General features: G+C 40.3%; 1 non-coding gene across 1 annotated transcript; it reads right to left on the bottom strand.

The window, feature by feature from the left end:
• Nucleotides 1-11,554: 11,554 nt before the first annotated feature.
• On the bottom strand, nucleotides 11,555-11,661 carry LOC141588992 (small nucleolar RNA R71). Its single transcript, XR_012519954.1, has one exon. It is a non-coding gene; the product is annotated as a small nucleolar RNA R71 (small nucleolar RNA).
• Between the last annotated feature and the right edge of the window lie 2,163 nt (nucleotides 11,662-13,824).

Here is a 13,824-nt window from a genome sequence, read left to right as displayed (position 1 = left end):
TTAACTGATTAATTTTTAGGGTTTTGTGTGTATTTTTGATGACAGTGTGCTAGGTTAAAAATTAGGTTAGAAAATGAGTCCCCTTCCCCCTTTAAACCGTGTAGGTTAGAGTAAAATAGGGGGAGATATTTTCTTCCCTTTTTTTTGCATCATAACCGAAAAAAAATAAGACAATTATCTTCTTATTTTCGGTTTTTCCACCTACCAAAAATAATGAGATTAAATCTTATTATTTTGGTAGTTTACAAAATGCATATAAAGTGTATTATTTATAAATTGTCATTTATTTAATTCCGTATTAATAAGTCTACACACAACAGCTTACAGTCGATTTATTAATGCCGGTCTGTAATAATTTATTATGACAATCTCGTATAATATATACTTTAATTATAAATATCGCATATTTATAATTAGCTTATTAAATATAACCGATTACATTTAATTACGAATTAACATATTAATTCGTCCAAGCTAACATTATATACATTAATCAAATATAACTGTTTATATTCAATTTACGAATTGACAGTTAATTCGTCTCAGCTAATATTATTTAATTAAATTAAATAATCGTCTCATCAACACATTGACTAACTGTTTAGTCAAATACATGAACTAACCTTTTAGTCATATAAGGCATCAATGTGATTACATTTCCATAATCACATCTCTCAAACACATCCTTTAGGTGTGACTTTTAGGGACCAGTTGATCACCGCCATCTGTATGATAATAACGTCAAACTTTCTAGCAAGTCAACCGTTATTAGGTAATCGTTAATCAACTGATAAAATACGAAGTATACCCTTGTGAACCTATAAGAGATTTATAAATGTTATCACACTAATTTGTGGAGGACACAAGCTCCAACATTCACCTGCCACACCCCTATACAGATTTCTCTCCACCAGGTTTATGTAAGACGGACGGATATCAAATGTATTACCGTCCTCGGTCTGGAGGTTGAAACCCTTGGGAATAGAAGATGCTTTAGGCTCCGAATGACTTGCAATATTCGGCATCTTTACTGGTAAGTTAGCAGAAATGAGAGTATCTTCTTCTAAAGATTGATCTTCTGCAAATAGAAAATGCTTTAGCTCGGGCTCGAAAGTACCCAAGTCTTCCTTTCGTAATTCTCTTTGCAGACGGAGTCTATGCCTAAAGAGTCTCTCTGGCTCAGAATCAGCTGAAACTAACTCCGACATGTTTGACCTGGGCATACACAGCACTGAAAGAGATAAATGAGAACTGTCTCAAGGAATAAAAATTCCCTGAGACGGATAAAAATAAACGAAACAGAAACAGATAGGGCTATTGTCTCCCCAAGAATCGGGCGCCAAAATTTGACAGGACAGTCGTATACCTATCAAAAATAACCAACTAATCTAACTATATAGCTAGGGAAGTCGGGTCGATCTCCACAGGGAGGCAAGATACCTGTAAAAGGTTCGTCTATTTGGTCACAAATGGGGGTTGTAAATTGGTTTTCTAATCTAATAAAGGCTAAGGGAAAGAGAGATAAATAAGAGCAGTAAAAAGGCAGCAAACAAGAATAAGATGATCAATAAAGAAGGAACATGTCGGGATTTTGGTTCACTACGGTAGTCTAATGACTCAACTACAAATAGTATAGATAACTCATTGTGAGACGGATGTTGAAAGGTCCTTCCGGTCCACTTTCTATCCTAGATTTCCACTAACTTAACTTCCGTCCTCGTCAGGGAAGTCTACTGTTCATAGCAGGTCTATTTAGTCCAATCTTCCGATCCAGGATTAAATTTAACCAGATTAAAGGGTAACTTAGAAGCGTGCACTCAACTAAGTCGGTAATACAATTAAATTGCCATGGATACAGAATCTCACAAATAAATTATCTAGCCTATTGGCTACATCGTCACAATTTTACCATAGATCCCCTAATCCCAACATGAATGAATTTAGCTACTAATGCTATTAATATTGTCAAGATTAATAATAATGAAATAACTAATAGTAAACATGTTGCAATAATAATAAAAGTGCATAAACAAACTAGGGCATAAATTAATAGAATAAAACAAGAGAATTAAAGCAAACAAATGAAAGATTAAGATTAAAGGAGAGAAAGAGATTACAATAGCAAGAATTCCGGCGTAAAGAACACAAGATCCGAGCAAAAATAATCCCAAAGTAAAGTTACAGTGAAGAGTTTAGGGAAAAGAGAAAGTAGCGTAATTAAGAGTGTTAAGCAGTGAAAAAAATGATAAGAGATCCTAATGACCTAATTACTAAGCGTTTAAATAGAAAATAGCGAAGTCCATAACTAAAAATAAGTAACACGGGTTAATTAAGGCCCGTGAAACACTAATCCACTCGATCGAGCAGTTTGAGACAGCTCGATCGAGGACTTCGGCAAGCAAATCACTCGATCGACCAAAAATATTACTCGATCGAGTGACCTTGATTTCCATCAATTCGATCGAGCACAGCAAAGTACTCGATCGACCTCCTCAGCACGTGAAACCACTCGATCGACCAAGAAAAGTCTTCGATCGAGTGTTCTTCCTCCAAAACAGCTCCAAACTCATTGCCGACTGCTTCGTAGATCTTTTCTTCACGCATCCCAATGCAGTATCTCGCTCTGAAAATCCCGTCTCCTCAAAATGCATGCAAAACAGGACGAAAATGGTACGATTCTACTACTTTCAGGTTCATTCCTACAAAATAGACAAGACGAACCAAAGTAGCCATTTCAGGGCATAATACAATATAAAACAGTACAAAAGTACATGGAAATACGTGCAAAAATAGGCTAAAAAGACTATATAAAATGCACGTATCATCCGTCTTCTTGGGCTTCTTGAATATGGGTTAGCAGATCATAATGAGCTTTAAAATGAAGTGACTTATATATTGTACCTTGCCTAGGAAACCTCGAACATCCTTTTCTGTCAGCGGCTATGTCATCTCGATTAGAGCCTTGATCTTGGATGGATCAATCTCTATCCCTCTTTGACTGACTACATATCCCAACAGCTTGCCGGACGTTACCTCGAATGCGCACTTCTGAGGATTAAGTCTCATGTTGTACTTGCGCAATCTGAGAAAGAACTTGCGAAGGTTGGCGATGTGACCTTGCCTATCCTTGGATTTAATGATCATGTCATCTACATATACCTCTACCTCTTTATGCATCATGTCATGAAACAGGGTAGTTGTGGTGCGTTGATATGTTGTTCCAGTATTGATTAACCTGAATGGCATAACGGTGTAGTAATATGTACCCCATTGAGTGACGAACGCCGTTTTATGCATATCCTCTTCAGCCATTTTGATCTGATTGTATCCCGCATACCCATCCATGAAAGAAAGGAGCGCGTGATCTACTGTATTATCTATGAGTATGTCGATGATGTGTGGTAGTGGGAAGTCGTCTTTCAGACTGGCCTTGTTCATATCTCTTAAATCAACACAAACCCGGATTCGCCCATCCTTTTTGGGTACGGGTGATATGTTAGCCACCCAGTCTGAGTAAATGGAAACTTTGATGAATCCGGCTTTGAATTGCTTGTCTACTTCTTCCTTAATTTTGAGAGCCCATTCTGTTCTCATTCGGCGAAGCTTCTGCTTTACAGGCTCGAAACCTTGTTTGATTGGGATTCGATGTTCTGCAATATCCATGTCTATCCCTGACATATCCTTGTAAGACCAAGCGAAGATGTCTTTGAACTCGTGAAGAATGTCGATGAAGCGAGCCCTTTCAATTGGGTCCAGGGTCGTCCCTATCCTAAGTTCTTGGGGTTCTAAGTTTGTCCCTACGTTGATAGGTTCAGTGTTCTCTATAATTGGTGCCCCTTCCCTCTCTTCTAGTATTTCTTTAGTTATGTAGGGAGGTAGTTCGATTGAGTCTGGGTCAGGATCATCCTCAGTATCATCATAAGCACAATTGCAATCATAATAACACGAAGAGTAAGGAGAATCAGATTTATTAATATTAATGTTTTAAAATAGCTAAAACAAAGACGCCATCTGCGCAGTAGTCAATGGCGGCAGAGGGACAGTTGCTGGGACATTTCCCAAGTTACTGTTACTTGACGACGCTACGCTAGAAGAAATGATGGGATGGGGAATGACAACAAGAGGAGACTCTTTAGCGACTTTTCTAGACTTAGACTCAGGTTCTAACTCCGACTCCGACTCCTACTTAGACTCGAACTCGTCGTCTTATGGTTCTTCTTTGAACATCTCTCCTTCTCAAGTTGTGAGCTTGAAGAACCTTCCCTAATTATTGGTTCATTTGATCGACTTCTTCCATCCTTTCTGCTGATTGGCTGGATCTGCATCTGTGATGAACGGTGCAGGGTTAAAATGGTCATCTTGTAGTATCATGGTAATAATCTCATCCTGGGCTGCCTTGACAAATCGATCCTCTCCGAACAAAAGGCTAACAGCTTGTTCGTCGAGATAAGGTGTCAAGCAAGTTTTGACGGTAGGAACCGTTTCTCGAGGAATGAAGTAGCAATCATGGAACACTTCGATTCCGGCTAGCTTGTTGCCTTCAAATATCCAAGGTTCAAGAAACCCGTGAAAAGATTCATGGTCTCCTTCCTTGACTTTCGTTAGTTCCGACCATCTTGGACTGAGGATAAGAACCGATGGCGAATCAACACACAATCGACCACATTGCACACTTACTCGAAGAAAACAAGGACTCGTGTAATGACTCAAAAGGACGTGAGTGCCCTTGTGTCGTTTGGCGAATTTTGAAAATGTTGATTTTGAAATGTTATCCTAGATAACCATTGTGTGTGATTTTAGGAGTGCTGACTCGAAGTCACTTTGAAAATGATAGCGTAATGCTTAAGACCATTGAAATTTCGATAGAGTTTCGACTTGATTTTATCGACTTTGCGCAATTTAGGCCATTTTTGAAAGATTTACATTTTACATTTTGAAGAAAGGTTTTTGAAAATTTCGTCATGGTTTTATTTATAAAAGGTGATAACATACAAGCTAAAAGCATATATAGGCATAGGCATTATAACGGTATGCTGAGTGCTTTTAGAAGGTTTTGGCTTAAAGGGTGGGTTGCCATACCAAGCTATCAAACCCTGGTTTGTGGAGAGGTCCGTGCCAAACATGAGTAAGGTCGGTTCCTAGTCCATTCACTCGAGTAGTGAAAGCTCTTGATACAAATATGAGTAAGAATCGTGGTATGGTTGACGTCGATCGTTATCTATCTTTGGGCATAAATAGGAATTTGCACCGTCCACAAGGGACGATTGGTCGAATTGGTTTGGTTAAAAGCCTAGGAAGGCTGGTTAAAATGACCAAAGAAGGTCGAGTAATAAAAACTTACAACTGCCTCATATAAACTATTCCCTAACCTTGTTCAAGTTTCACCCTAGGTAACACTAGACTTAGTCTAAGTGTATCATCCCCAGCGAAGTCGCTAAACTGTGGACCAAGCCACCCGCGCGTTGGTTAGATTTCGAGGCGGCGTCACTTCTCCTGCGGAACTTTGGTGAACAAAGCACGTCATGGGTCGTTACCAATATGAAAGGCATTGAAACCGGTAAAAGGTTTCAACAAGCCTACATTTGTGGAGTTGTGGACATGGGCCACGCCACGGCGCGCGCGGAGGCGCTTGGGACAAGCGTTGCATTTGTGGAGTCGCCACCAATTTTTATGGGAAATTGGAACCGTTCGAATACCTCGTGCCATGTCAAGACACAAAGTAGTGACATGAACACAAAGAACTCGTTACCCTTAGCATTCTATGTCTAGAATGATTCTCGTGGATGCTAATGAACACGGATGTTCACAGAGATCTGGAGTAAGGGGTGAGGGTACGTATTAGAAAGCTCTTTAATCGAACACCTAATCCCACCCGCCTCGATAGCGGCCTCTACTAATGATTAGGGAAGTTATTCATATTTGATGTGTCTTCGATTATATTCATGCAATGCAACATCCAACGTTTTAATCCTAGCATGTGAATTAAACTATGACGGTGAACACGTAATTAGCACTCAATTATGTCGAAGTGGGAATTAGAATTAATTACATGTAAAAAACAAGTAAATAAATCATACATAAACGATAAATAAATAGCGATAAATAAATAGCAATAATTAAAATTACAATGAATTACAATGATTTAACTGATTTACGTCAAAAATACACTCGAAACGGAAATTTGAAGAAAATAAAATTAAAGTTGAAAATTAAAGTGACAAAAAAGGTCAGATTAAAGGTGATGTTACGATTAGTAGTTAATTAATTATGTAATTAAAGGCTACGTCAAAGCGAGAACGGAAGTTTAGGAACAGAGATCATCTCAGAACAGGCGCAGCATCTGCTGCGTCCCTTAGAAGAGGCGCAGCTATTCCTGCGTCCGTTCTTGAGTTGAGCTCTGGCTGTAAAGTCAGAACCGCGGGTAGTTAATGTTCTTTGGCATGTTTTACGATTGATTATCGATATTAAACTCAAGTGAAAGTGATTTAGCATATTAATTACATACTGACATCGTCATAAAAGCGATAAACACGAATTAAATGAATTAAATCGAGTTAAAAAATGAATTAAATTTATTTACGATATCGGAAACACAAAAGATACGAACTTTGAAAGAAATTGATAATCTGAAAATAAGCAATGGAAATATATACAAAGAACGAATTCCAGAGACTTGATATGGACAGATCGAGTCTCTAAGATCCGAGTTTGATTTAGTGACGAAAACCCGCAAATATCGATTTATAAGGGATTTAAGTCGAAAATAAAACGTTATTATTAAAAGGAGTGATCAAAACATGGTTTATATACAAAGGAGTGAAAGAAAATAAGGACAATAAGACAAAAAGAACAAAACCACAGAAACCCGAGGAAGAAGAAGAAGAAGAGCAGGAGCAGCGGCAGCCTCAGGAAGAGGCGCAGCAGGTGTTGCGACCCTTCGAAGAGGCGCAGCTGCTGCTGCGTTTCTTCTCGACTTCTGGTAACTGTTGTTTTATAAAAACAGTTTGTAATAAAGGTTTTTAAAATCGGTTTTAAATGTATTTTTGACGTGAAGCTTACATTAATTGATACAAAAATAAAAATACAATAAAAAGATAGGATTTACACCCTCAGACTTACATGTTTGACGAAACGAGTTTAACTAAGTTAACGTTAGTGATTGCTCGACTCGAATGTATGTAGAAAGTGCCCTCGTTAGAGGATTTTAGATTAATTGATTGATTGATGTGTAGTGGTCAAATTGGTCGATCATGCAACGTGACTGGAACTCAGAATGATCTGAGCTTACGTGGTCGATTGATCAAGCACGTAGGCGTCAAAAGCTTAGAGCATGGTCTAGAATGCAAAGGGAGAAGAGAAGGGCGATCACTCGTGTGAAAAATATGGAGACCGGAGGTCTCTATTTATACTAAACAATGTGAAGAGTTTTGGAATGACTCAAACTTTGGAAAGAAATCACGGAAAAAAAAATCTGTAAACAGTGAAAACGAGCTGGAGAAGAGGTGCAGCAGCTGCTGCGATCCTTCAAAGAGGCGCAGCACCTGCTGCGTCATTTCCCCAGAGGTTTCCTCCTGCAGAAGAAAGATTTTCGCGTTTCTATTATGGAATTGCAGTAGATCTATACTTCCTTATTCCTTAAAATATGATATACGAGATATATTTTACCAAAAGATATAAATTTAATTTATGGAACAAATATCTGGAATATTCTAGAGCATTCCGACTCGGCATATTAAACGGTTTCTTAGAAAATGAAGCGGTTTTTTACCCGGACTCCAAATGAACTCTAATTACTGTCAAAACGACCGTATCGGCGCGTAGATGACGACCAAGGGGTAGACACAAGTGTTTGAGCTATCACTTGATGATAAACTTACGAACTGTCAAAAATCGTTCCGCGTACCAAACATGCGGCCCAATCATCACTGGGTGGTTGGCGGGAGGTGTAGAAATGAGGTATCTACAAAGCCCCCACATTGACTGAGGCTTGGACAAGGCTAAAGTCAAAGTATAGCCATCAGGTCAATCGAATATTACAACGTGGCGACTATGGCGACGCGAGGCGGCTCAAGGGGTCTGAACCAAGGACCTGTCGTCGGGAACATTTTAGAGTCTGTCGACTATCGGGGAGGGTCGTTTAAAGTCCATTAGACTACATAAGGAGGCTCGCCAGCCATAAGAAGAAACCATACCTGAGAACCTGCCTGCCTCTGTTTTCAAGCAAACTCTCGTTGGGGAACATATAAAGTCTCGATTGTCGACAACAACACTGAAAAATATCGCTGGAGAAATACACATATCGACGACCAGAAACATCTTGATCATCATGAAAGAAATCTTGAGCGAGCAATACTGCAAATTACTGCGGCGCTGGGGAAAATGAAGACTCGAACGATACTGCAAAATACCGCTGCACTGGGCATAACGATTTGAGCAACACTGCGAAATATTGCCGCACTGGAAGACTCGAACAATACTGCAAAATACTGCTGCACCGGTCGTACGGAAGACTCTGTTTGGGTTGAATCATCTCCGGGGGAATCTGCTTGTGTCTGTTTCCAAACAAACTCTGCTTCTCGAGAAGTACAGTATATCGGCTATAATGAACTCTCGCTCGAGATACAAATATATTGATAAAGGTGTGTTTTAAACACCGCTGGAGAATCTGCTCGGTTGTTGTGAGCAAAATCCTGGTAATAAAAGGACGAGCCTATGAACTGTGTCCAATGGATCCTTGCTGGGAACATGTGACGGTATTGCAGTTTGTCGAAACGCAGGTCTGGACGAAAAGAGCGCCCAAGAGAACCAAGTATACGATATAAGATGTTGGAGAAGAGGCGCACAAAATTTGGGCCCACAAATAACTAACTTATAACGAATTTTGAGCTGGAAACGTGCTGGGGAACTGGTGCAGTAAGAGATGTGCTATTTGGAAGGGGCGCAGCAAGTGCTGCGTCGTTTCCTGAGATTGTCCCTGTCTGGGTAAAAACTCGTCAAAACTTGATCAATTCATGCCATAAATCATGACTAATCGAGGTATGTATCTTATCCTTGCTTTAAATTTGCGTTTTTGATTGAATTAGGGCCGAAAATTAGGGTTCCTTCCCCTTTAAATGTCGAAAATTTGGGGATTTTGCCTCTAATGAATTTGTTTGATAAAATTGATATTAGAAATGGATAATTGGCAATATTAGGAACATAACCATGTATTCTTTTTACATTTTCTTCAAGTATTGAGCATTTGACGAAAAATGAGACGGTTTCTCAGCTGTTTCGAAAATTGCTTTGAAAATGCCCTTAGGATTGTCCATTTTTGATGAAACTTGGTGTTTTGGAACCCTTGTTGATACGTGCCTAATATATAGTCTTTTTAGCCTATTTCAGCACGTATTTCTATGCATTTCTATACTGTTTTTATGGTATTTTCCCCCGAATTGGCTACTTTGGTTCGTTTTGTCCATTTTGTAGAAATGAACGCGAAAGCAGTGGAATCGTACTCTTTTTCGTCCTTTTTGCATGCATTTAGAGGAGACGGGATTGTTCCAGAGTGAGATACTGCATTTGGAAGCGTCGTGGCACGCATTACGAGGCATTTAGGCGAGGACTTGAGCTGAACTGAAGATGAAGCACTCGATCGAGCAGTTTTTCCACTCGATCGAGTGGTTTCTACATCCCAGAAGTGGTCGATCGAGTACTATGTACTCGATCCTTAGCTTGCAGGAAGACCAACTACTCGATCGAGTGACTTTCTGGTCGATCGAGTAGTTTTGGCTGAAGAGTTGGTCGATCGAGTGGTTTTAATCCACTCGATCGAGTTGTTTTGATGGTTTTGGGCTTTAATTAGCCCGTGTGAATGTTTATTTCGCAAAACTCTTTTACTTTGCTATTTAAGCACGCTTTACTAGGTTAATTAGGATATCTTTTCATCTATCAAACTTCCTACTGTAAACTTTGCTACGTACTTTTCATCATTCACTGTAACTTTGTTTTGGGATTATTATTGCTCGGATTCGATCGTTCTTTTTACGCGCCGGAATCGCATTGATTGTAATTCCTTCTCTTCCTTTAATAATAATTAACCTTTTTGTTGCTTTAATTATTTGTTTTTCTTATTATTCCTTTTGCCCTAATTTCTCTTTATGCGATTTATTGGTTATTTCATTATGTTTACTGCTGGAAAATTATTTGTTGTTCGTTTAATTAGCGATATGAGTAGCTAAACCCCTTTCATGTTGGGATTAGGGGATCTGTGGTAGAAATGTGACGATGTAGTGAATGAATTAGATGAATTAATTGTGAGACCCTGTCACCATAGCAATTTAATTGTATTTATTTGACTTAGTTGAGTGCACGCTTCTATGTCACCCTTTAATCTGGCTAAAATTAATCCTGGATCGAAAGATTGGACTAAATAGGCCTGCTATGAACAGTAGACTACCCTAATGAGGATGAAAGTTAAGTTAGTGGTAATTTAGGATAGAAAGTGGACCGAAAGGACCTTTCAACATCCGTCTCACATTAGTTCGTCTGAATCATTTACAGCTGAGTCACTGGACTACCGCAGTGAACCGAAATCCCGACATGTCCCTTCTCTCTTGATAGTTTAAACCTTTTATCTTGTCTTACTGCTCTTTACTTTATTTCTCTTCTTTTAAATCTCATAGTTTAGCAACCAATTCAAACAAAACCCCCCAATTGTTACTTTAGGACTAGAACTAGATAGCTGATAATTACATTACCTCCCTGTGGATTCGATACTCGACTGCCTCTACTACATTTTAGTTGGGACCGTTTGGTTTTATCTTTGATAGGGTTGCGATAGCCGTGTCAAATTTTGGCGTCGTTGCCGGGGAGGCAATTGTTCTAATTATTAGTTGTTTTATTTTTAGTCTTTCTTTTAGTTTAAGGGGCATACGTTCCTTAAACTATTCTTATATTCTATTTGTAGCTTCTTCTTATGCGCAGGTCACAGGGCGGTGAATTATTGCCTTATAATCCTGAGATTGAGAAATCTTTGCGCGAGTTGAGGCGATCAACTAGGGTATTGCCGACAGAGGAAGAGCTGAGTACTCTGTCTAGTTACTACGAGAACGCTCTGTTCGAAGAAGATCCACCTACATCTCCTGCTTCTACTTCTTCAGCTGAGACAGTCACTTCTCCGGACTTTCTAGAAATGGCCGAAGAAGCATCTATTGCCAGTCACTCTGAGCCGACAGCTGCAAATCTCTATAAGGGATTTGTATTACCAGGGGAGGCAAGAAAATTCGAGCCGAAGCCGTCCTATATCAATTTGGTTGAGAGAAACCAATTTGGGGGAGCTGCAAATGAAGATGCAGCCAAGCACATGGAGACCTTTATCGATTATTGCTGCTCCATACCCCCACCAACTGGCGTGACCCCGGATCAGATAAAAGAAACCATGTTTATTTTCTCACTCCGCGATGCTGCAAGGGAGTGGTATAGGGATCTAGACCGGACTGCTCATGCGATAACTGACTGGAATTCACTGGCTTTGGCATTTTACAAGAAGTACTTTTCTGCCTCGAAGACTAATGCCATTAGAGCTCAGATCACGAGCTTTAAACAGGGGCCTGATGAGAACTTTCATGAGGCATGGGTCCGTTTCAAGAAGTTGGTGCGAACCATTCCGCACCATGGTTTCGAAAAGTGGAGTCTATGCAATCAGTTCTATAACGGGCTGTATGACGATCAGAGGGCTATCTTGGATGCTGCAGCTAGTGGCCGATTTGCTGAGAATATGGGAGAGACTAAGGGGTGGAAGATCATTGATGACTTAGCCACCCATAAAGCTGAGTATGGGAATTCCAGAGGGAATCAAAGGAGGAGTGCTGAATCTCCTTCTGTAGCTGCACTTGAAGCTCTCACTGCGAGATTTGATAAATATGAGTTGGGAGGAGCTTCAAAAGGAGGGATGTATCAGGTAAATGCTGTTTCAGACGGTCCTTTCGTCTGTAGAAGATGTGGAGCTGAGGGACATGTTTCAGAGAATTGTCCTAGTCCTTTTGAGTCATGTGCTGCCTTTCAACATTATAGGCAGACAAATACTTATTATGAGCCGAATGTCCATCCCAATTTGAGGTGGACAAGCCAAAATGTGCTCAATCCTACTCCTCCTCCGAACCAAAGAAGCAGCTAGTATATTCCTCCACACAAGAATCAACAAGGCTTTCAGAAGCCTCCGTCTTTCAATCCTCCTAACCATGGTGCATCATCTTCCGGTGGGGTGAGTGAAATTGGTGAGCTTAAGTCCATGATGCAAGCCCTTACAAAGCAGTTTCAGCTGAGTGACCAACAAAGAAACGCAAGTGATCAACAAAAAGACGAGTCTATTAAGGCACTTGAGACTCAAGTTGCCCAACTGGCCGCGAATCAATCCACAAGAAAGCAGGGTCATTTACCGACTCAAAATGAGAAGAATCCACATGAGACGGTAAATCTGATAGAATTGAGAAGCGGTCTTTCTTATGAGGGACCGGAAGTGTTGAAATCGGACTTGGAAGTCTAAAACGATGATGAACAATGTGTTCAAAGCGAAAATAACGAGTGACACCAAGAAAGTGCTCGATCGACTGATCTCAGATGGTCGATCGAGTAGAAATGATGAAGAAACCGGTCGATCGAGTGGTTTTGCTGCTCGATCGAGTGAAGCAGAAAAGGGAGTTGCTCGATCGAGTGGAAATTTTACTCGATCGACTGATTCTGAAGGAGAAACTGCTCGATCGAATGGGATTATTGGTCGATCGAGTAGTATTGATGACGGGAAACTTATTCGAGAGCCTGCTAGTGCTCGTTTAAGCGATAAATCACCAGAAAGACCTCGTTCGAGAGGTAAGAAGCGTCCAAAGGATACAGAACTTGCTCCGGAAGACACTTTGGAAGAGAGAAACAAGGGACTCGAGATACCTATCACGGTTCCTTTCCCGAGGAGGCTGCAGAACACAAAAGCCAATCAACAATTCGGCAAATTTGTCGAGCTTTTGAAATGCTTGGAAGTCACTGTGCCGTTCACTGAATTGCTGACAAAGGTACCCTCTTATTTAAAGTTTATGAAAGAAATTTTATCGCGTAAGAGGACTATTAATGATAGTGAGACAATAGCTTTGACTGAGGTGGGGTCAGCCCTATTTCAAAATAAGATACCCCCTAAGCAATCAGACCCGGGTAGTTTTTCAATTCCGTGTCACATCGGTATGCATTTGATTGATAACGCGCTATGCGATTTAGGCGCTAGCGTGAGTGTCTTACCGTTATCTCTGGCTAAGAGATTTGGTTTGACAAAGCTGAGTTGCACCAACATGACTGTCCAGATGGCCGACCGTAGTTTATCACGGCCACTAGGTGTAGTAGAAGACGTACCTGTTCAGATCGGGAAGTTCTTTATTCCCGTTGACTTTGTTGTCTTAGACATCCCCGAAGATGCACACACCCCTATCATTTTAGGGAGACCATTTTTGTCTACTGCCTGTGCAGTTATAGACGTCGGGGGGAAGACTTTGACTTTCCAGGAAGGGGACGAGGAGCTGATTTTTCATCAGTCTAAGTTCCGGAGAGCTCCCATGCAAGCCCAGCCTTGCAATACTCTCTCTTCTATTGACCCTATCATTGACACTCCAGATGAAAATTTGGAGAATTGTGCTGCTATTGTTAACCCTTCGCCTCGAGATGAGAGCAAAAAGGAGGAAAGTTAGTCTATTTTCCTTGCTGCATGTACAGATGAAAGCAATGAAGGAGCTGTCAAAGGACATGGTGTAATTATTATCAATCAAATTGAAGATGATGACGCTAAAGCTGGTGATAAAGGAG

Source organism: Silene latifolia, chromosome 6 (assembly GCF_048544455.1).
Source record: "Silene latifolia isolate original U9 population chromosome 6, ASM4854445v1, whole genome shotgun sequence".
Classification (NCBI taxonomy): Eukaryota; Viridiplantae; Streptophyta; class Magnoliopsida; order Caryophyllales; family Caryophyllaceae; genus Silene; species Silene latifolia.
The sequence above is the reverse complement of the archived record's forward strand: the minus strand, read 5'-3'. Positions and strand labels throughout refer to the sequence as shown.